Below are 17529 nucleotides of genomic sequence, written 5' to 3' on the forward strand. Positions count from 1 at the left end.
TTTTAAATACAACTGAAGACAATTACCCTGGTGCAGAGTTACACCAGATTGTGTAGCATTACTTGCTCAAAGTGAGTCAGAGGTGTGCGCAGATGAGGCCGCGGCTTCCTCTTTTTCCACATCCGAGTATTTATGCTAATGCCATGGCAGATTCTGAGCCTACTGAAGACGCCCTCTGGCTTCGACGCTATTCAGTTGTAGCATGTTCTAAGACGTACCATCATTGCACCATTGGACCAACAGCAAAGATTGCACCAGCTCTATGGCAGGTTCACTTTCGCCATCCTGATATGGGGTCCTGTGTCAGTGCATCTGTGTCGTTAGACAAAGTGGCTGATAGCGATACCACCGCATCAGGCTAGCCACCTCAATGTTGCCACCCACTGAAACCCCCAGCTCCCGAGTCCAAAATCAGAATTCGTCTCCCGGCAGTAACCATTAGGACGCATGCGCAGTGCGACCTAGACACATGCGCAGACTGAAAACAGTCTCCACTATGTGCATCTCTGCATTAGACCCTAAGTGTGCTAGGAAATGTAAATTGCAATCGCAAGGTTCAGAATGAGTCCCATTAAAACTATAGGAACAAGATCTTATCTCTGGCATCTCAGAGGGGTATGCAGTCGGGAAGCCGGCGGACCTAATCCCGACAGCCGGCTGCCAGACTGCTTTATCCCGGCGAGGGTTAAATGACAGGTGTCTAAATCTAGACGCCTGTCATTTTACCGATGGCCGGCATCCCCGATCGAAGGGACGCCAGGCACGGACAGCCGCGGGGTGGGGGGCGTTAGGTTTAGGGCTCCCAATGGGGGACTTAGGGTTAAGCACCCTCCCGGGAGGTTAGGGTTAGTCTGGGGGGAGGGAGGGTTAGGGTAAGGCACCCCTGGGGGGGACTTAGGGTTAGGCATCCCCCGGGGGACTTAGGTTTAGGCGGCGGGGAAGGGGGGGTTAGGTTTAGGCACTTAGAGGGGGATTAGGGTTAGGCACTGGGGGGAAGGTTAGGGTTAGGCACCCCTAAGGGAGGGTTATGGGAGGGAATTAGGTTAGTCTATACTTACCTTAGGAACGATCGGGATTTTCACCCATGTCGGGCAGCCGCTGTCGTGATTCCTCGTCCGGCGGTAAATCATACCGGTTCCCTGTTGGAAATGTGAAGACTTTTGGGGATATGTGAATTTCCACAAATTAATCCCCTCATCTTCTTAATGTCATTTAAATCAGGTTTGCCGACTTCATGGAGGGGGCAGCCAGGTCGGTGTTGCAGGGGGTGTGGCGGTGAAAATGATGTGTGGTGGTGCAATCGCATCATTTCGGCCTCGCCCCCTGCTATACAATGCAGAGATTTCCGTTACTGTAAAGCAGAGGGCGGGGCTATGATGACATGATTCAGTGAAAATTGCGTCATCAGACCCCTCCGGACCACCAGGTAAGTGGGGGTGCGTGGGGTTCTGGGGGTGGCAGCAAGACTGGGAGACTTGCCACCCTATTTCCGGGAGCCTTCCGGTTTTTGCAGAAGAGTGGACTAATATGATTTAAATACTTTGTCCCCCACCCCCAAAAAAATGCCTCCAACACGCCCGATCTGACCTGATCTGATTTGACTCATGTCAAACATTGTAAAGTTTTACATCCCCACAGACAGCACCACCTTGCCCTGCAATTCCCTTGCTGTGACCTAAAACCACAGTGCGATTGTACAAATCCTAGAACCTGATGTTACAATAGAGTATTTGAGCTGTGGTTTTCCATTTTTGGAGCTCATAAATAACCCTTAGTGTGTTGGATAGCTCTTTCTTTCTTAAATAATACAACTGGGAAATACTCCAATATTTCAGGAAATGAAACAAAGAATTCAAACAGAACTGATTATTGTAAAATGTTATCCTTGTGTTAGGCACAGTATAGTAATAGCACAGCAACATAAATTTATACTAGAATTCTTTCAAACACAGCACTTTCTACAATAAGGGGCTTATTACAATAACAGTCTGGTAACACTGTCCCAGCCCGACTGTCTAACACGGTCATGCAAATGACACATTTTATAAATAGCTTCTAATACAGAGGTTTTCTGCTCACACAAAGCTTTGTACTCATGTAATATATGGTCCGGTATTACTGAGGTCTGTAGTCCCAGAGAATGTATTGACATTAATGAATTCAATAATATAGATGGACATCCACAGACACCAAGGGCCATATTAACAATGGGGCGGATGGAGCTACAGCTCCAGGCCCCAACATAAACATAGGCTCATCAAAATGGCAGTATGATGATGACCAGCTGCCTGACTGGCCACACAGACAGCCCTAAAATCACAAGTATTAAAATAGTAATTCTAGTTTTCTCACAAAATGATACAATTTAGGAAAACATTGGGTCCGAAAATGTAGAGGATGTACACGCCCACATGGCACTGGCCACATCCACACAGCACTGGTCCCAGCTCCTCTGCTTCTCATAACTGGCCCATGAACATTTTCAGCCCCAGGCCCATGTGGCGCTTAATCCGGCCCTGCAGACACCACACACAAACACAATCAGTGTCCATTTAATTAGGTACCCCAACCTTGTAACCCCTATGTTCTCAGAGCAGCTTGATTTGTTTGTGGCATGGATTCAACAAGCTCCTTATGGTCCATGTTGACATTATAGCATCACTCAGTTGATGCAGATTGGTCAGCTGCACATATGTGCTGCGTTTCTCCTGTTCCGCCAAATGTGCTCTGTTGGATTGAGATCTGTTGACTGTTGAGGTCATTGGAGTACATTAAACTCATTGTTATGTTCATAGGAACCAGCTTCAGATGATGTGTGTCTTGTGACATGGTCTGCTTTCTTGCTGGAGATAGCCATTACAAGATGAGTAGATCGCAGCCATAAAAGGATGCACATGATCAGGAGCAGTGGCGGATTTTACCTAGGAGCCGGTTGGTCACATCATTAGACCTCACCATGGAAAAATGCAGTGAATCACGTGACTGTGGAGAGGGGATGGGGCTAAAATGGCGCAATCGCGTCATTTTAGCCCCAACCCCTTCCTATGGACCATTTATGCCTGGTATTATCTCCCCAACCTGTCCACCACCCGTAGGCACTACCCAAGCAGTGGCTTCCCATTGGATGCTGGGCAGGCAGTCCCAGGGGATGTGTTTTCTTATCCTAGGACTGCCAGTCTGGACTGCAATTAGCACAGAGAGCGCTCCCAGTGGGAAGCCACTCCCCTACTATAACGGCAGCCCTATCTGGTTGTAGCCAATGCAGTCCCTAGAAGCCTGGGCTGTTTGTCAATTTGTGCGCATGGGCAGGATCACAATCCAGTGCATGCCCACAAACCAGCTGCAGATTTCAAACCGGCAGAGAGCAGAACAGCAGATCCCCGTGAGTTACAGATAGGAGGCGGCACAGAAGCACCAGTACACCACCACAAGTTTGAACAGTTGACAAAAAGCATTATGGATGCATGGATTCATATTATATTTGTCAAATTCTGACCCTATCATCTTCATGTCGCAGCAGAAATGTCGCATACCACCCAACATTTACCCAATCTTCAGTTGTTCTGATTGGGTGAGCTTGAGTCCACACTCCACAGTAATCTGAATTTCCTGTTCTCAGATGTCAGAAGTGGAACTTGGTGTGTTCTTCTGCTACTGTAGCTCATACATTTCAAGGTTCGACAAGCTGTGCAGTCAGGGATGATGTTCAGCATGCGCATGGGTATTTGTGTCACTGTCTCCTGTCTGTCAGCTTGAACAAATATGGCCATTCTCCTGTGACCTCTTTTATTACACACGTGTTTTTGTCTACAGTACTGCTGCTCCCTGGGTGTTTATAACTTTGCACACTCTAAGAAACTCAAACCACCCCATCTGGCACCAACAATCATTCCAAGGTCACTTTGATATTTGCATTAACAAGCAAATGTACCTAACACAGTGGCCTACAGTAAGGGAGTATACATGTAAGCAAATTTCAACCACTATTTAACTGTCATGACATTGTTTGTATCCTGCACAATGCCTAAGTGTTTTTAGCTCTCCACATACAATACCTCTGGCATGTAGTGGTTACTAGAGATGCTCATATCTATCCCAGACTGTTTCTTAAACCAGTTCATCATATTTGTACAAGAATTTGAAAAGTCACTTGAATTTATTGGATTGATAAAAAAGAAAAGTAAATAAGATTTAAATTTGAGCGAGTTTGACCATGTTCGAGCCAGTTCAACCATGTAAGAACCTGTTCAAATTGCTTGAACTTGGCTCTCTTTTAAGCTTAATCATGTTAAAATGAATATATTTTAATGTTTTTTAAATGTGAACAAACCTTGTACGCAATGGCAAAATCCGAACTTCTTTGAATAGGATTTCAAACTATTATTTAACCGCCATTTAAAAATATTTAAGAATATTAGCTGTAATGCAAACTTCGATCCACAAACCTGAGCCTTATACCACAAAATCAAAACAGGGGTTGATTGAAGAATGCCCCACAAAGATGTTTGTAGCCATCTAACTATTGAAATGCAATAGAATTTAGAATAGATTGAAGATTTTCTAGTAACTCTAACGGTCATCCTCCAATAGGATTTATGGGCAAAATCGATTTTGTCCATGTCTTTTTGTAGCATGTCAACTGTTGTGGGACTATACACATACCATTTTTGTCCAAATATGGTAGCATGTGTGTCCAACAACAATATGTAAGTCATTTGTTTCATAGTGTAAATATTACCCTTATTTATTTTACAAAAACTATGGAACATATGAAAAATGATGCAGGATAGGTTATAAAGTGAACTTCTACTTTGACTTTATACACACAAACTTTAATTGTGGGAAGGGGGTAACAATGGAATATGGTGGGTGGCTTCTGCATTCCCTTGGCCATCTATCACATACTACTTGGATAGCACTTAACTTTCTCTAAGGCAGTAATCCAGAAAATGTGACAAAGTTTTCTTAGTCAAGTGCTGTAAAACAGTTATACAACTCTATTCCCACTAATCCTACTAATCCTGGTGCATTAGGAGCCAGAATCCCTAGAAAATAAGCATTTCCAGTAAAGTATTTTGAATTGTAAAAAAGGTCTCTTGTGAGAGCCATATGGACATGAAGTTTATAGGCTGAGGTAGTTGCACCCGTATTCTAGTGCCCTGCCCTTGTGTTCCGCAGACCGAATACAGCAAGTATGTAATTTTATTATCTTCACAAAGATAATGTTACTTATTATTCTAGATGGTTCCTAAAATGTATTTTGAATTTAACCATGAGCACCATGTTGCGCTAGAGTAGAGGCCTTATTCTTTTTGTAAAAATAAATATGTAATTCAGCCTAATGAATATTTCAAACATAATTGTTTTTAATAATAGCAAACAATAAAGTGTACAGTACATATATAGCCATGAGGCAAATAAGTATGTTATGTTATAAAATAATGCATGCCTGTACATGTTGTAAGTAGTAAAGATTTGGCTACAGCTAGTGGTGTTGGAATTTATATTATTAAAGAGAGTTTTTTGGTGGGGATTCAGAGGTAGACACAGGGAAAACATCAGACGCAAGTGTCCGGTGGTTTCTCTCTGCTATGGCATCTGGGCGGCACAGCGCATGCACCACACTGGTTACCGCACAGAGACGCAGATTGAAAATGCATGGAGATCCATGACATTTCGATGGATGTTTCTGTGGGTAGGTTGGCTACCAGTCACAGGTGTGCAGGTGCAAAGTCCAATAGTCTGGCTGGCAGACTGTGCGCCAATAGTGCGTCTTTGTATGCACATTGGTGGAATTGCGGCACAGCCAGTGGGCATCTCAATAGAATCCCCATCGGCCATATAATTACCATAAAGACACAGTAGCAGCTGCACCAAAAAAAACTTAGTGGCTATTGTGCCCACCTCTGACTACCTATACTGTATATGCAACTGTTTTGTTTTTTTTCTCTTATTGTTCAAAATATAAGCAAAGCTTAATCCACAAAGACTTATCTACACGTATTGCAGCATCTCCACAGAGAACAACATAACACTGCCAAATTACCATCCAATGATAGAACGCTAATGATATAATTGGTAGGAGCTAACTTTTACACATTATAGGCCTGATTTAGAATAAAACATTTGCCGAGCATCCACAAGTACAGGAGTTATAAAAACTCAATCTCATCTCCACTTGTGGCTGAAGATGCGTAACTGGTTGGTAACTGGGTGCTCTGATTTAGGCAGAGTCACAGAGGGTGTGTCAACAGGGTCTATACAAAATTTTGCCTGTTTTCATCTTTTGAATCAAGGACAGGGGTGATGCAAATGTGCCCTGATTCTGATGATGGGTATGAATCTAAGCGCGCAGAAAGAGGTGCTCTAGCCACATAGATGCATGTAACTCTGCATATTGACAAATATACATATGTTTTTGAGTGCACGCAACGTGACAACAATGAATTGTGATCCTTGCAATAATGCAAATTCAGCAGGAGGTGTATGACACTCCCTGCTGCATATGCGATCCCAGCACTGTGACGCAGGTCACAGGCTGGGATTACCATCGCGACTATCTGTGTTCGCGATGGTGGACGGCGTCGGGCCTCTGGCCAGATGAGCTCAGGCTTCCTCAGCTTACTCAGGCTGGCCGGCTTGCGAGCCCAGGACACTGTGTTGATAAACGCAGATCCTGAGCTAGCCACTCCCAGAAAACGGGGCGTACACGTGACCGAATGCGCCTGCGCATCGCCCCTTAAATGCCTCTACTTGTCAATCAGACAGAGGCATTTAAAGGTTCGCATGTGACTACGCAGGACCCATTCTGCACACTCGCAGAATTGGTCCTGCGTACGTGCAGATTACCGATAATCGTGAATCTGCGATCAGCAGTGAACTTGCATTTACTGCTGAATCCCAATGACAGCAGTAGCAATCTTTACCTTTAAATCACCCCAGCATCACAAGGCAGGTATGGCTGACTAGGAAAGAGCCTTCAATCTACAGTAGCTAGTTAAGAACATAATGTTGCAATGGCTAATTTACTGAGATTTTTTTCTGTTGGGAAGAAAATATATTTAAATATTTGTACACAGCATTCACTGCACTGGTATATAACTAGAGATTAGAAAGTCCCTGTGAATAATGTTATGCAGTGGAACAGTAGCAGAAGTGCCAAAGTCATGTGATACAATCTTAGGGATCAATTCATTATGTCATGAGTCAGCATGCGGCGCAAGTAAAAGGTGCCTACACACTATCGATGTGCTCACGATGCGATATCGTTAGGTATTTCCCTTGAACTCTCCCCAGCAGCTCCCAGGCTCTCCAGGACACGATATGGTGTCCAATCTGACTTAAGATCTATCGTGCACAAACTCTATCTACTGCACAAAATCGTGTATGAGATTGGCAAATCTTGCCTGCAATATGCAAGATCTGAAGATGTGATGTACGACCAGCGGGTACACACATCGGCATCGTGAGTGGACACTCACGATTTGGACATATTTTACACAATTTGTCGTTCCGATGAGTAGAAATCGGGCGAATGGTGTAAAATATGACCTAGTGTGTAGGCTCCTTTAGTGTGGCCATATGCCCCAATTATGGTAGCCCAGGATTCGCTGTCATTTGTTCACAGCCCCTTAGGATTGCATATACAAATTGAGAGTTTGAGGTGAGATGGTGCAGAGATGAAGTGCCGCTGCCGCCGTTGCAATGGAATTTCGTCTCTCTCCCGGCTAATTGAATTTGCTCCTTAGAGTTCCACTACTGTGCCACCATTCTGCACTTTATATGTATACACATATACTTTAAGGGGTATATTTACTAAAGTGCGGGTTTTTAGAAGAGGAGTTGTTGCCCATAGCAACCATTCAGATTCTACTTATCATTTATGTAACATCTTCTAGAATAGTGGTCGCCAACCTTAATTGAGGTGTGAGCTATTTTAGTAAAATAAAACCTCCTAAAGAGTTACTAAAATTGTAGAAAAAAAAATCTGGCTAATAACCGAACAATTCAAGGCTACTTAATGACAATGCAAACAAATGTTTCATAGAAAACAGCAATGCATTTAATTATTACAGTGATATTGTTGTAGTTTGTAAATAAAATTTAAACACAGGCACATTTCACTGGTAATTACCGGCTCCAAGGAGGTACGTGCAATAGAGGAGCAAAATATACTGAATAGGCAGGGCTGCTGTGTGATTTTTCGGCAGGGCTGGGCGGCAGTCACTCGCTCTGCCGTAGCGTAGCCGCCGTGGGTGGAACCACAGGGAAGCACAGCTGCGGCAATCACCTGATGTGGGAGCACGTATCAGAGGTCACTTGCTCCTAGTTTACTCAGCAGTACTGCAGCTGGATGAGCTGGTCTAGAAGATACTAGCCAGAATCTGATTGGTTGCTATGGGCAACAACTCCACTTCTAAAAACAGGCACGTTAGTAAATATACCCCTAATAATAGAGCTGGGACCCCAACTGTCAAGTCTGTGAACAGAATGCAAAATTCCACCAGGGAATTCTCAGACAAATGCAAAAAGAGGCAAATATTCCAATCAACACGTTTTGATATTTCACTCATCTATATATGTAACCTCATAATACACAACAAAATACATAGGGGCCTATTCACAATCGATAAATGGCCTGGTAACCATGCGGAAATGCTAGTTTCCGCATATTTTAGTTACCGGGCAATTCATCATCAGGGGTCCCAAATGGACCGCCTGATATTCTGCAAACTCCGAAAACTGAAAGTTTTCAGAGTTTGCTTGCGAGAACAAGCACCATCTTCAGATGGAGCTTGTTCTCAGATCCCTGCTCCTTCCTATGGGAAGGAGTACCAGGGAATGCGAAGAGAGATCCGAGCAGATCCCTCGCCGCCTTCTCACTACCTCCCCAACGACTTTGAGCATGCGTGACCTGGAGTCACCCATGCGTAGCCGTGCCGACGGGGAGGAGGCAAGTAAAGCAGCTACTTCTGTAGCTGCAATACTAACCGAGGGGACAGCTGCTATTTGGAGCAGCTGTTCTCACACCGGACCAATGATGAATTGCTCCAGTGCAAAGTTTGCCCCGCTGCAAGTTGGATATTAAGTATCCCTCGCAGCGAGATCAATACTTAATCCGATGATGAATAGGCCCCATAGTCTTTTGATGTTAGCAAATAATAGAATCATTTTTATTTTTGTTCTGTATTCACCATACGCTGGTAGCAGATGATACTGTACCTGTGACCCAGCTATCAGAACAACTTGTCACTATTACCTCTACTCATCTCTAAGTACTGTAGTGTATGCAATTACCTTCATCCCAGAGCCACATGCACTAAGCTCATAGTGAAGCGTGCAGAGGAAATTGTGCCGTCAAAGCATAAGCTACCAATCTATGCTAGGCACAGTTAGGAGTTAAAAAATGTAGATTAGACTACTATATAAACGATAATTAAATATATTTTTTTATTTAAAAATTAGTACTAACATACATACAAGTGAAGATTTACCAATCCTTGTAAAAAGGACAAGCGTATATTGGTCATAGCAACAATTCAACTCTACCTAGCATTTTATAGACTGAACTAGCTAAATGATAGCAAGAATCTGGTTACTATCGACAACACCTCAACTTGAAGGTTTGATAAATCTTACCCTTAACGTAGAACTATTCAAATGCTGGGTACTTACTAGATGAGGTGTACCCGGCCGATATGGCGGCCGACGGGCTGACATATTGTCTCTACGATACACATCAGAATGATGTAATGAAAGATGGAACGATCCCTCATTATGTCCTTCATTACCTTGCACGGCGCCACATGCGATATCGTCCGATTGGGAATGCAGCATGGCCGACAGATATCGCTAAGGACTACGGGAGCGCGCAGACTGGCCGTATACACTGAGCAATCCGGCCGACATGTTGTTCAGATTCGGCCGAAGATTTATAGGCCCGATATCGCTCCAGTGTGTACCCAGCTATAGAAAGACAAATTGGAACTTATTCCTTATCTTATTCCTGTATGAAGTGACTGTCCCTTCCTTTTAGGTGTTTCTTTACTATAGCAACAGTCAGACTTGTTTATCATGCCATTCAAACACATAGCAATGCTTAAAATAGTATTTTTACTTTAACCACATGCAAAAACAGGAAGAGACTGGCACAGGGTGGTATGTCAACTACCCACTCTCTTCCCTTGTGCTGTTTTTTTTTTTGTGGAGGAGGGCTGGCACTAAGAGAAAGTAAGGGCTTCCTTTGGTGAAGCAATACATCCTCTAAGGACTGCACAGTTACCCAATACAGTATTTATAAAGCTACGTTACACTGGGTTTCACAAGCCCACACCAGAAAGAGTCACACAGCAGATTTCTGCAATAGCCAACTGGAGAGGAAATCTTATTGTCAGTCCTCTCTCGGAATAGTGTCCCTCATAATAGTGTCAGGTACACTTCATAAATACCACCTTAATATGGATCTCATTAGTTGCCTTTTATATGTCACGTTTGCTTTTCTTACTTATATAAAGCTGCAAGTCAGTTCAAACCACGACCACTGTTTTCCTTGACACACGTTTTCCATTTGTACCGTACTTGTTGCAGCCCATACCTTTATACAAAATATAAACCTCTTGCATTCTGGTGCATATTCTGAGTTGTGGGCAAAGCAAAACAAGGAAGCAACTTGCACTACACGGGGCATATTTAAATGGGCCGATATTGAGAGGAATGCAAAATGGCTGTAGCTGTGGGCACCTACAGAAGACAGATTCACTCGCTTATGCGAGAATTCGTAGGGCTAATGCAAATGCAAAACTGGGCCGCCTACTGATCTTACCTTCCCTGTATGCAGGACACAGGATCACAAAGAGCGTTTGATACATGCCCACGTCACTCCCATAATATTCCCATAACACTCCCATAAGACAGGGCAGTTCCAAGCGCTTGCATTGTTGACAATTTCACAGAAAGACAGAACCAGCCGAGCTCTGCACGACTCAGAATAGGACAGATATGTGCAAAAGTGCGTAAGCGCTCTATGCAAAAACATACTGTTTGCATCCATGCACAGAGATTGTCTGACTCAGAATCAGCCCCAAAATGTGCAGAGAGATTTAGATTAAAAATAAATCTGTCCAGTATTTCTAGGTTACATGCAAAAGCAGAGAGTATTTATACTGCATGCAAAAACAAATAAGTGTATTTTTGCACCCAATGCTATGCAACATGGTTTTTACTTACTCCTTTTGCTTTGCTCACAACTGATAATTAGCCCCTCTCTGTGCAAACTTTTTGATAAAAATGTGCATAACTGTTTAGTCCCAAACTTGTTAGATATGCCCACCCCCGCAATGATTTATGTTCCATGAGAAATAAAAATGTTACAGCGTAGTATCGACATTATACAGCATGTTGACACTGATTAAATGTTAACATGATTAAAATGTTGACAAAACATCTCTGGTAGTCTAATGGTGACTTACCTGTTAACGTGGCTCCAGCAGTGACATCCGGATATGTTCTGGTGGATTCTGCGTCACTTCCGGTGGTATGTCTAACCCTAACCTCTAGCCCTCCCCCTAGTGCGTAACCTCCTCTCATAGCCTAACCCTCCACTGCCGATCCGTGCAGAATGTCGACATTCACAGGGACAGCAGTTGTCAGTACCGATAACGGATGTCCCTGCAAGTTACTTCCCCGGCATTTTGGTGGTGTCTTTCCCACTGGAGAAAGACTCCTCCAGGGGAATCTGACACTGCGCATGTGCACAGTGTTAGTTTTCGCTACTGGATGGAGGTTGCGGGAGAGGGATCGCCTACGTCTGAGTACCCCTGTCCTATACTTTGCAAGCTCTTATATACAGGGTCCTCTTCCCATTTCCCTACCATGATCTTCTCTCCCATGGTAGCCTTTTTGCTATAGTTCTCTGAACCTGCCCACTGCGCCTATCAACTAGGGCACTGATTCAGCCAGCGTTGATCTTTTTTTCAAGCAACTATTGTGTCTATATCCTTTTTTTGTACTACAATATATATATATATATATATATATAGTACTTTAGTACAGAGCCGTAAGTAGACTTTTTGGTGCCCTGTGCCAGAAAGAGTATTGGCGTCCCCTCATTTTTCAAAGGGACACAATGCACCCAAAAAAGGGCCATGGCTTCATGGGGAAGGGCCAGGGAAGAGATAGGCCAGGAGATGCTGGGGATGAAATAAGAGGAAGCTACAAGCAAGAATGATAATAAACAGAAATTTGACAGGTCCAAACAGCGCCCCCTGACCTGTGGTGCCCTGTGCGATGGCACCGGCCGCACTACCCTATCTACGGCCCTGCTTTAGTATTATTATTTATTATTACCAGTTATTTATATAGCGCACACATATTCCGCAGAGCTTTACAGAGAATATTTGGCCATTCACATCAGTCCCTGCCCCAGTGGAGCTTACAATCTATATTCCCTATCACATGATCACACACATATACACTAGGATTAATTTGTGTTGGTAGCCAATTAAACTACCAGTATATTTTTGGAGTGTGGGAGGAAACCAGAGCACCTGGAGGAAACCCACGCAAGCACAGGGAGAATATACAAACTCCACACAGGTAGGGTCGTGGTGGGAATTGAACCCATGACCTTAGTGCTGTGAGGCAGTAATGCTAACCATTACGCCATCTGTGCTGCCCAAGGACCGAGGTCACAGCCTGGGATCACCAATGCAGCCATCGGTCGCGAGTTGTGCGGCACCAGCCAGCTGAGTAAGCCTCAGCTTACGCAGGCTAGCCGGCTTGCGAGGCCAAGAAGTCTGCATCCATAGACCCTAGTCTTGGCACTTTCCAGGAGCGCAGGCCGTCCCCACCCCTGCACCGCCCCGCAAATGCCTTTGCTTGTCAATCAGGCAGAAGCATAGGGGATCCTACAACCAACCTCACAGGATCTGTTGTGCACATGTGCGGAACGGGTCCTGTGCATGCGCAGATTCCCCATAATCGGGAATCTGCGCAAGTATCACCAGCTGCATCCTCTTCTGAATCAGCCCCTATATTTATTATTCAAAAGGATATAGTTGGAGGGTTTTGTTGGGTACCACTGTGTCTTTAGATATGAGTTTTAATATAAATGTGCTTGTTACTTCACAGGTATTGCATACATAAATGGAGTGGGCAACCTAAGGCTGACAGAGCATGATGGAATAATCAATTCAACAAAGGTTGAGAGACACACGTTTCCTAATTACCTTGAATTATTGATTATTCCTTAAAATAAACACATTGTGTTGGTGGTGGCAGCGGGGGATACAAAGAGACATTTGTCTTTGCAAAAAGCCCTTATAATACAATTGTAAAGCCGTCATTTTAGAATCCTCTATTACAGCTTTTGACAAAAGATCGTTATCATCATTGGAAACCAGCACTGACCATCATTGCAGGTCACTGTGAGCATAGAACCCTCTTAGCGTTGTCCCACATGGGCTCTTTCAGCTTCTGAAGTGCTCATGTCTAATTGGACAGTGCTTTTATTGCAGCTGGTAAAGCACAGCGCTTTTAAGTCTCGCAGTTTATAAAAGAGCGCTAAAAAAGCTCCGTTTGATAGGGTTTGTTCAAATATAATGTATTTCAATTTGAGAACATTTTTATTCAGAGCTTTGCACACTTATAAAAAATTTAGCCATCTGCGTTTTTTAAACTTCTCGCTTGATATGTCACTTTCACTCGTAGAAATTATTTACATTTTAAGCAATTATAAATACCTAATGAAATACACTTGTAAGACACTACCCTTAACCTCTGGCATTGAAATAAATATGAATAAAAAAAAATAATAAATACCAATGTTACAATAACATCCAATCACCTCTGTAAGTATCCAGATCAGCCAGTGCCATAGTTTCTGTATGTAATCATTATGCAACACTCAGGAAACACAATACTTCTAAAAGTAAACAATGTGTCTATATACATAAATAAAGCTGTAATAAATACCCTATGAAAAAAATATCAAATAGCCCACAAGGAAAAGCAGTTTTACACCAGAATATGTATAATGAAATAACCCTGGAAAGTTACCTTTGCGAACTATGGCAACCACACAAACTCAAATACAACAGACAAGAGAGCCAGTGAGCATATGCTAGTTCCCCACCCCCACTCCCATACTGTACATAGACCTCTCTTGTTCCCAGGTTGCAATAAATATATATATATATATATATATATATATATATATATATATATACACTAAGCTAGACATCTAAGCTATAAATGGTAAGCACAGTATAATACTGTACACATGCGGTAGATATTCAGATGATTTCATACATACAGTAGGTTACAAAGAGACAGACTGATCTCCTAGTGAGCTCACCTCTCACCCAGAAGTGTTCTGTGCCAGGATAGGGTTAACCAGTGGGGGAAGGGTACTGTGACGGGAGAGACTAGGGTGGGGGATGGGCTGTTGGGCCCTCTCCAGCAATGAAGCGGTTAAGCTTCCTCAGCAGCACCACCCCTCCCCCCACCATGATAGTGAGCTCCTCAGTCTGGGATTCCCTCCAGCTCCCCCACCCCGCTATGTCCATACACAATAGCACGTACATTACATGTCAGCACACAGGGCATCTAAGCATCTCACTATGGTATATGGCTTACAGTGCCCATCCCCCACCCAGCCGCATCTAAACATGCAGGGACCCCAACTCTTCCCCCTCCCCAGTGGCTGCACCACCTCCTCCCTCCCATCTTACCCCGGGCATGCACAACAAGGGCACTTACCTGGATTTTGTTGCAAAATATGCAGCTCCCTCCCCAAGCAGATAGGCAGCTAGGAAGGCTGGTGATATGCAGTTATTACCCTGGTGAGAAGAGGGGAGAGGAGGGGGTAAATCCAGGAGATAGATGATGGGGGGAGGGGGCAAGTTATTAGGCTGGAGAGGAATTGAGGCAGAATGTAAAAAGCTGTTACTAAGAGAAAGAGCCAAACGTTTCAGTGCAGCCAGCGGCGCTTAGACACTCAGCACTCAGGAGGTGACCGGCTGGGCGAAAGTGAGCCAGGCCGGCAGTCACTACACACAGCAACACATCCCCAGCCAGCAGGAGCCGGGGAACCGCAGCAGCAGCCGAGTCACAACACACTCACAGCGGCGGGGACACGGCGGCTCCCTCCCAGTCATCGTCCGTGTGAGGCTGCACCGCTCACCTGTGAGAGCCCGGACACCTCACTCCCTCTGCCAGCTTGGTGGTGTGCCTTCTGTGTCCTACTATACAGAGTGGTTTCTGTTGTTCTCTGGGCCATCCATTTACCTGTTTTACAATAAAGGTTTATTTGCAGTGTATACAGACACAGTCATAACTAAGCACAAGTCTATAGTAATAATAATAATAATACTACAGAATTGGAGGGGGACATTTTTTGTTAGAGAGGTAGGAGATTTTTGGTCACACAGACATATTGTTAAATATAGCACTATTTCTATTTCAAAAGAAAGGACCCAGTGTTAATGCACTGTATGAGGCAGATAGAATTGAGTTGAGTTTTGCTGCACACTTTTCCTTTTAATTTAGCAGTTAAAAACCCACTTATTTTTGCTAGTACTTCTATGGTGTGTAAGGGTGGCCAATCGGTGGTCTTGTATTGATATCCTGAATCGATGTGGGTTCGCCATATCTGAAATGATACATAAGAAAATATTTTTACGTTAATATGATATTTCCGATTACCGATATTTGCTACTGTGCAGATGGGTACTGTGTGCAAGGCTGGTCCTTGGAGATGAGAGCTGGGAGGAGGACAATATATACTGTATATCGCACCGAGAATCAATCTACATGATATATTGGGGTCTATTCACTAAGCCATAGAGAGAGAAAGTGGAGAGAGATAATGGGCCTGATTCAGAGCTGAACGCTCTGACCAGAGCGCTCACTCTAAATCAGGGCCCTCCTACCTTTTTAGGAGCGTTCTTATGGACGCTCGCATAGCTGTGGGTTAACACCCACAGCTATAGTGAGCGTCCATGTTGATGGTCTTGACCATCGCGACCATCGGGCTTGCGATGGAGACCTTGCGGTAGGGTCTCGCTGCCGCAAGCCCTGGAGTGATTTTGGCTCTATCAGAGCCAAAATCACTCGATGTCAGTGGGGCCGGCTTGAGACGGTAGGCACGCCCACCAAAGGGGTCGTGCTGTCAATCAACATCGACAGCACGCCCCCTTTGGTGCGAGACCCGGAGCGATGGAGAACCCGTCGCTCGCACATGTGCACGACGGAGCTCCCTCCATCATGCGCATGCGCAGTGGAGGAAAATCGACCCGCTTGCGAGCGTACTGCCGCTCACGAGCGGGTCTGAATGATCCCCAAAGTACCAACCAATCGACTCCTAGGGCCATATTTAATTAGCCGTGATAAGGCGTTTTCAGCCAAAAGTTTCCGCCGATAACGTCATTTCACTTGGTGAAAACTTATCACCATATTCAATTCCAAAGACTTTGCACCGGTGCGAAAAGTTTGCGCCTTGTAACCAGTGGATTCGCCTCTCAATGCAGGTGAAAAAAATGCAGAATTGGGGGTTTGGGGTGCAAAGTTGCTGGAACACACCTGCAGCCTTGGGACAGTCCCCCAAAGGTAAACTGCATAAAAAAAAAAGTTTAAAAAATACTTTAGATCACCCCAAAAAAGTACTTTTGTTTTGGGGGGCGAAAAAGACCAAGGTTGGGGGACAAACTGAAAAACTAGCGAAATAGACTCCAGGGGGGTCCCCCAAGTATTCCCCCTGGTGTTTTTCGATTACATGTGCTTGCTGAAGATGCGTTTTTTACGTATTTTAAACCTCACTTTAGCGATTTTTAAGAATGCTTGCACCCATTTTCATGTACCCCAAATTTGCTGGGACTACTTTTTTTTGGGAAAAAAAATCTGCTAAATGCTGTTATTCACCACTTGTGCAAAGATGCTAAATAGCAGCTATTGAGAGCATTTAAGCACCCCAAATACCTTCAGCAGGGCTATTTGGGGGTATCAATAGTGATCCCCCATGTCAGTGCATCTTTTGGGGGGTGTCAGGCTGATTTCCCCAAATCTGACAGCACTTTTCGCCTGTTTGAGTTTCGCCGGGACGCATTTTCGCGTCCTTTGGAATTGAATATGGCGAAAAGCAGCCACGTGCACGAAAAGTGTTTTCTGCTAAAACACGCGATGTAGGCGGAAAGTCCGGCAGGCGAAAAGGATGGGACTTTTCACGGGTAATTGAATATGCCCCACAGCCTGTAAAGTGACATAAGCTGATTGGTTGGTACTGTATCTCCATCCACTTTCTCTCTCCAAGGCTTTTAAGGTGCCCCTACACAGGATGATATTTTACACGATATGGCCAGTTACGACAGGTTGGACAGACCAATCGTGTGAAAATAGGTGAATTTGGTGTGTTCTGCGACCCCGATGCGCGTCTCCGCCGTCCTCTAGTTGGATCGCAGATCAGATGGTTTTGCAGAGAGATCTGCGATCTTTTGAGTACAATGTGATACCCTTCTATGCATCTTATCCTATGAT

General features: G+C 44.3%; 1 protein-coding gene across 5 annotated transcripts in view; it reads right to left on the minus strand.

Moving 5' to 3' along the window:
• Positions 1-15136, minus strand: part of TBL1XR1 (TBL1X/Y related 1) — a 205127-nt gene extending 189991 nt beyond the window's left edge. The window contains exons 1-2 of one of the 5 annotated variants that reach the window (XM_088452418.1): positions 15122-15136; positions 14758-14837 (exon numbers count right to left, since the gene is read on the minus strand). The gene's annotated coding sequence lies outside the window, so the exon portion shown is untranslated. Of the gene's footprint in view, positions 1-14055; positions 14072-14353; positions 14376-14757; positions 15006-15121 lie in introns of those variants that run through there. The other 4 variants (XM_088452424.1, XM_088452417.1, XM_088452421.1 and 1 more) reach the window with 4 other exon arrangements.
• Positions 15137-17529: the final 2393 nt, after the last annotated feature.

The sequence above is a fragment of the Taudactylus pleione genome, unplaced genomic scaffold (assembly GCF_031769625.1).
Source record: "Taudactylus pleione unplaced genomic scaffold, aTauple2 ptg000037l, whole genome shotgun sequence".
In the NCBI taxonomy this organism is placed as follows: domain Eukaryota; kingdom Metazoa; phylum Chordata; class Amphibia; order Anura; family Myobatrachidae; genus Taudactylus; species Taudactylus pleione.